This window comes from Triticum dicoccoides, chromosome 6A (assembly GCF_002162155.2).
Source record: "Triticum dicoccoides isolate Atlit2015 ecotype Zavitan chromosome 6A, WEW_v2.0, whole genome shotgun sequence".
NCBI lineage: Eukaryota > Viridiplantae > Streptophyta > Magnoliopsida > Poales > Poaceae > Triticum > Triticum dicoccoides.
The window spans coordinates 236,772,523-236,779,457 of record NC_041390.1 but is presented as its reverse complement, the minus strand read 5'-3'; positions in this window follow the sequence as shown (position 1 = coordinate 236,779,457).

Here is a 6,935-nt window from a genome sequence, read left to right as displayed (position 1 = left end):
CGCGGGGCGGGGCGGGATCGGGGCGATCCGATCCAGATCGAGGAGGAGCGGGCAATGTGGGGAGTGGGAAAAGTGGGGATTGGGTGGTCGGGGAGTGAGTGCGCTGGGTTAGGGTTACGGGGGGACGCCGGCCTAGGTAGGCCAGAGGCGCACGGGAGGGCCGGCCCATTCGGACGGCGGAGGCCAGCTGGGCCACTTGGCCCAGCGGGGGGTGGGGGGTGGGGGCTTTCTCTTTGTTTTTTTTGTTAGTTTATTTTTTCTCTTTATTTATTTTATCTGTTTTTCATTAGTTCTTTTATTTTAGTATTTTGTAAAATATACAACTAGCCCCTAAATTAGTATTAGTAATACGATTACGGTGACAACTAATTTGGCAACTAAATAAAATAGTTTTACATTTGTTTATCATTTACAAATAATTAATAATTGTTTTAGCCCCCATTTTATTCATCAAGGAGCATTTAAAAACTTTATAAAAATGTGGTTTCAACATCACAAATATCCAAGGATCATTTTCCACACTTTGAACATTTTAGTTTCCATGTTTGACAAATTTGATTTTTTTTACTTTAATTCAAATTTGAATTTGAACTGTTTTGGACTAACACGAGATTAGCAACAGTAACGGAGGTGATGTGGCTTCATTAGCAGAGGGTTACTGTATCTTAAATATCCGGGCGTCACAATTAAATTATCGATGAATATTATCTGAGTCTTCTCTGAACTATTTCATGCATGATTAAATATATTTTCATTTCTCTTCGAATTGTCGGTTTGGTTTGGCCAACTAGATTGGTTCTTCTTGCAATGGGAGAGGTGCTTAGTTTTGGGTTCAATCTTGCGGTATCCTCACCAAGTGACAAAGTAGGGGTAGCGAGGCACATATTGTACTATTGCCATCAAGAATTAAAATATGGGGTTTTCATCATATTGCTTGAGTTTATCCCTCTACATTATGTCATCTTACTTAAGGTGTTACTCCATTCTTATGAACTTAATGCTCTAGATGCATGCTAGATAGGAGTCGATGTGTGGAGTAATAGTAGTAGATGCAGGCAGGAGTCAGTCTACTTGACACGGACGTGATGCCTATACTCATAATCATTGCCTTGGATATTTTCATAACTTTGCGCTTTTCTATCAATTGCTCGATGGTAATTTGTCTACCCACCGTATGTTTTCTTTCAAGAGAGAAACATCTAGTGATACTTATAGTCCCCGGGTCTATTTTCCATCATATATCTTTAGATGTATAAACCAAAAAACCCCAAAATACCTTGCTGCAAATACCTATCTCTTGTAGATCTCACTCTTGTGTGTGATCGTGAAGGGACTGACAACCCCTTTTTCGCGTTGAGTGCAAGTGTTTGTTAGTTTGGCAGGTGCATTGATTGGAGACTTGCTTGTGCCTCCTACTGGATTGATACCTTGGTTCTTAACTGAGGGAAATACTTAGCTCTATTTTGCTGCATCACCCTTTCCTCTTCGAGGGAAAAATCAACGCAAGCTCAAGAAGTAGTAGGAAGAATTTCTGGCACCGTTGCCGGGGAGGTTCTATATCAAGCCTACCAAGTACCCACCATAAACTCTCATCTCTTGCATTACATTATTTTCCATTTGCCTCTCGTTTTCCTCTCCCCAACTCTAAAACATTTTCAGAAAAATACAAAAATATTTGCCTTTTTATTCGCCCTTCTTTCGTTCGTCTTTTTGTTTGCTTTTTGGTTGCTTGTCTCTTAGATTGTTTGCCTTGTCACGATGTCTCAAGAAAATACCAAGTCATGTGACTTTTCCAACACTAATAAGAATGATTTTATTAGTACTCCAATTGCTCCCGCCACTAGTGTGGAACCTCATGAAATTAATGCCGCTTTGTTGAATCTTGTTATGAAAGAGCAATTTTCCGGCCTTCCTAGTGAAGATGTCGCATCACATCTAAATACTTTCGTTGAGTTGAGTGATATGCAAAAGAAAAAAGATGTGCGTAATGATATTGTTAAATTGTAGCTATTTCCATTCTCTCTACGAGATCGTGCTAAAACTCAAGGAATAAGTGTAAATATGCTTTTATTTTCAAGTATTTTCCTCGTGCTAAGATCATCTCCCTTAGGAACAATATAATAAATTTTAATCAACTAGATCATGAACATGTTACACAATCTTGGGAAAGGATGAAATTTATGATAGGAAATTGCCCTACTCATGGTTTAAGTTTATGGATGATCATACAAAAATTTTATACTGGGTTGAATTTTGCATCTAGAAATCTTTTAGATTCCGTCGCGAGAGGTACTTTTATGGAAATTACGTTAGGAGAAGCTACTAAACGTCTAGATAATATTATGGCTAATTACTCTTAATGGCATACCGAAAGATCTTCTACTAATAAAAAGTGCATGCGATTGAAGAAATTAATACTTTGAGTGGAAAGATGGATGAACTTGTGAAAATTATTGCTAGTAAGAGTGCTCCTACTGATCCTAATGATATGCCTTTGTCAACTTTGATTGAGAATAATAATGAATCTATGGATGTGAATTTTGTTGGTATTAACAATTTTGGTAATAACACATATAGAGGTAATTTCAACCATACGCCGTTTCCTAGTAATTCCCCTAATAATGATGGTAATTCCTACAACAATTCTAATGGAAATTATAATAAAATACCCTCTAATCTTGAGAACAACATTCAATATTTCATTAATAAAGTTTTCAATGATATGGTTGAAGAAAAATTTCTCAAGATTGATGATTTCGGTAGGAATGTTCATAGAATTTCTCTTGAGATTGACTCTTTGAAAATTAGATCTATGCCACCCAAGCATGATATTAATGAATCTTTGAAATCTCTTAAAATTTCTATTGATGAGTGTATAGAAAGAACCGCTAGGATGCATGCTAAGCGAGATGGTTTGTAAAAGTGTGTTCTTCTAGTTTTTGTGAAAATAATGATGAAGATCTTAAAGTGATTGGTGTGACTCCTATTGAATCGGTGTTTTCTAATATAAATATTGATAAGTATGGGACCGGAGATGAGTCAACTTTAGCTAGAAGGCATCCTAGTGATTCGGAGTTTAAAGATCTTAATGAAAAAATTGATAAAAGTGGGATTGAAGAGGTCAGAACGTTAAGTAGCGATGAACCCACTCTTTCCGATTTCAAAGATTTTAATTATTACAATTGTTTTTTGATAGATTGTATTTCCTTGTTGCAATCTATGTTGAATTCACCTCATGCTTATAATCAAAATAAACCTTTTACTAAACATATCGTTGATGCTATGATGAATTTTTTTGAAGAAAAACTTGAGTTGGAAGTTTTGATCCCTAGAAAGATTTAAGATGAGTGGGAACCTAATATTAGGATTAAAATTATAGATTATGAGTGCAATGCTTTGTGTGATTTGGGTGCTGGTGTTTCCATTATTCCGAAAAATTTATGTGATGTGCTAGGTTTCCATAAAATTGATGATTGTTCTTTGAATTTGCATCTAGCGGATTCCACTATTAAGAAACATGTGGGAAGGATTAATGATGTTCTTATAGTTGCAAATAGGAATTATGTGCCCCTAGATTTTATTGTGCTTGAAATAGATTGCAATCCTACATGTCCTATTATTCTTGGTAGTCCTTTCCTTAGAACAATTGGTGCAATTATTGATACAAAAGAAGGAAACATTAGATTTCGATTTCCGTTAAAGAAGGGCATGGAACACTTTCCAAGAAAGAAAATTAAGTTGTCATATGAATCTATTATGAGGGCTACTTACGGATTTAATATCAAAGATGACAATTCCTAGATCTATGTTTTATGCCTAGACAGGGGCGTTAAACAATAGCGCTTGTTGAGAGGCAACCCAATTTTAGTTTTATGTTTTTGTTTTAGTTTTTGATTCTGTTTTTCAATAAATACACATTTTTACCTCTGTAGTAATTTTTCTGGTGCTTTAATTACTGACTAAGCCAAGTAAGACTTTTGGGATACTTTGGTATATCATTGATTTGGTTTTGCTTAAAATAGAAACTTTTGCGTCCAATAATAGAAGTGTTTAAATTCACCGGAGTGTGGAAAAGTTCTGAATTTTTTACACAAGATTGATATATTAACTGCATCTATTGTCCTATTTTTTCAGAATTTTTGGAGTTACAGAAGTATACGAAGTTTACACATTACTATAGTCTGTTCTGTTTTTGACAGATTTTGTTTTCTATGTGTTGCTTGCTTATTTTGATGAATCTATGGGTAGTATCAGGGGTTATTGATGACCCACAAGTATAGGGTATCTATCGTAGTCCTTTCGATAAGTAAGAGTGTCGAACCAAACGAGGAGCAGAAGGAAATGACAAGTGGTTTTTGGCAAGGTATTCTCTGCAAGCACTGAAATTATCAGTAACAGATAGTTTTGTGATAAGATAAATCGTAACGGGTAACAAGTAGATAAAGTAACTAAGGTGCAGCAAGGTGGATCAATCCTTTTGTAGCAAAGGACAAGCCTGGAAAAACTCTTATATAAAGCAAAGCGCTCCCGACGACACATGGGAATTACTATCAAGCTAGTTTTTATCATGCTCATATGATTCGCGTTCGTTACTTTGATAATTTGATATGTGGGTGGACCAGTGCTTGGGTGTTGCCCTTCCTTGGACAAGCCTCCCACTTATAATTAACCCCTCTTGCAAGCATCCGCAACTATGAAAGAAGTATCAAGGTAAACCAAACCATAGCACGAAACATATGGATCCAAATCAGCCCCTTACAAAGCAACACATAAACTAGGGTTTAAGCTTCTATCACTCTAGCAACCCATCATCTACTTATTACTTCCCAATGCCTTCCCCTATGCCCAAATAATGGTGAAGTGTCATGTATTCGATGTTCACATAACACCACTAGAGGAGAGACAACATACATCTCATCAAAATATCGAACGAATACCAAATTCACATGATTACTTATAATAAGACTTCTCCCATGTCCTCATGAACAAATGTAACTACGCACAAAGCATATTCATAATCATAATCAGAGGATTATTAATTATCATTAATTATCTGAAAATATAATCTTCCACCGGATAAACCAACTAGCATCAACTACAAGGAGTAATCAACACTACTAGCAACCCACGGGTATCAATCTGAGGTTTTGGGACCAAGATCGAATACAAGAGATGAACCAGGGTTTGAGAGGAGATGGTGCTGGTGAAGATGTTGATGGAGATTGACCCCCTCTCGATGAGAGAATCGATGGTGATGACGATGGCGACGATTTCCCCCTCCTGGAGGGATGTTTCCCCAGCAGAACAGCTCCACCGGAGCCCTAGATTGGTCCTGCCAGGTTCCGCCTCGAGACAGCGGAGCTTCGTCCCGAAAGCCTCCTCCTGATTTTTTTCCAGGTCATAACACACCATATAGCAAAAGATGGGCACTAGAGGCATGCCAGGGGGCCCACAAAGTCAGGGGCGTGCCCAGGGGGTAGGGCGCGTCCTCCACCCTTGTAGTTGGCTGGTGGCCCCCCTCTGGTACTTTCTTCGCCCAATATTTTTTATATATTCCAGAAATAAGCTCAGTGAAGTTTCTGGACTTTTGGAGTTGTGCAAAATAAGTCTCTAATATTTGCTCCTTTTCTAGTCCAGAATTCCAACTGCCGGCATTCTCCCTCTTCACGTAAACCTTATAAAATAAGAGAGAAAAGGCATAAGTATTGTGATATAACATGTAATAACAGTCCATAATGCAATAAATATCAATATAAAAGCATTATTCAAAATGGACATATCAGCTCCCCCAAGCATAGACCTTCCTTGTCCTCAAGCGAAAGTCGATATCGATAAATATGTCCACATGTTTAGAGATAGAGGTGTCCATAAAATAAAATACAGGCATGAGGGCATCATTATCATCTTTAAAACATCAACATATAATGTCATATAATTTCTTATGCTAAAGTAACAATTCATTCACAAGATAGAGTATGAATCAGAAACTTCATTGAAAACTAACAAACTATGATCTCAATCATTGAAGCAATTACAATTTATCATAACATCGGAAAGAGTCAATTAATGAGTTTTTCAGCAAGTCCAGATACTCAACTATCATTTTGTCTTTCATAGTTGCTAACACTCACGCGATACTTATGGGTTCAAAGCTTCAGCCAAACACAAAGAAAGATAGGGGCTTATAGTTTCGCCTCCCAACCTTTTACCTCAAGGGTAATCTCAACAACAATACTCTATGAAAACCTACATCCAAGGGGATATATATATATATATATATATATATATATATATATATATATATATCCGGATCTCTCCAACATATGGTGCTTGCCAAAGGAAAAAGTATAAAAAGGAAAGGTGATGATCACCTTGACTCTTATATAAGGGTAGAAGATAAAAGTATAAGATAGGCCCTTTGCAGAGGGAAGAAGAGGTTGTCAAGCGCTTTTATGGTTGGATGCACAAAATCTTAATGCAAAAGAACGTCACTTTATAATACCGCTCATGATAAGGACCTTTATTGTGCAGTCCGTCATTTTTATTTCTTCCATATCACAAGTTCGTATAAAGCTTATTTTCTTCACACTAATAGATCATACATATTTAGAGAGAAATTTTCATTGTTTGCACCGATGACACCTTACATGAAGGGTCTTACTCAATCCATAGGTAGGTATGGTGGACTCTTATGGCAAAACTGGGTTTAGGGATGTTTGGGAGCACAAGTAGTATCTCTACTTAGTGCAAAGAATTTGGCCATCATGAGAGCGAAAGGCAAGCTCAACATGTTGGATGATCCATGACAATATAACTTCTATTCGGGTATAAGAAAACATAACCTATTATGGTGTCTTCCTTGTCCAACATCAACTTCTTAGCATGTCATATTTTAGTGAGTGCTCACAATTACAAAAGATGTCCAAGATAGTATA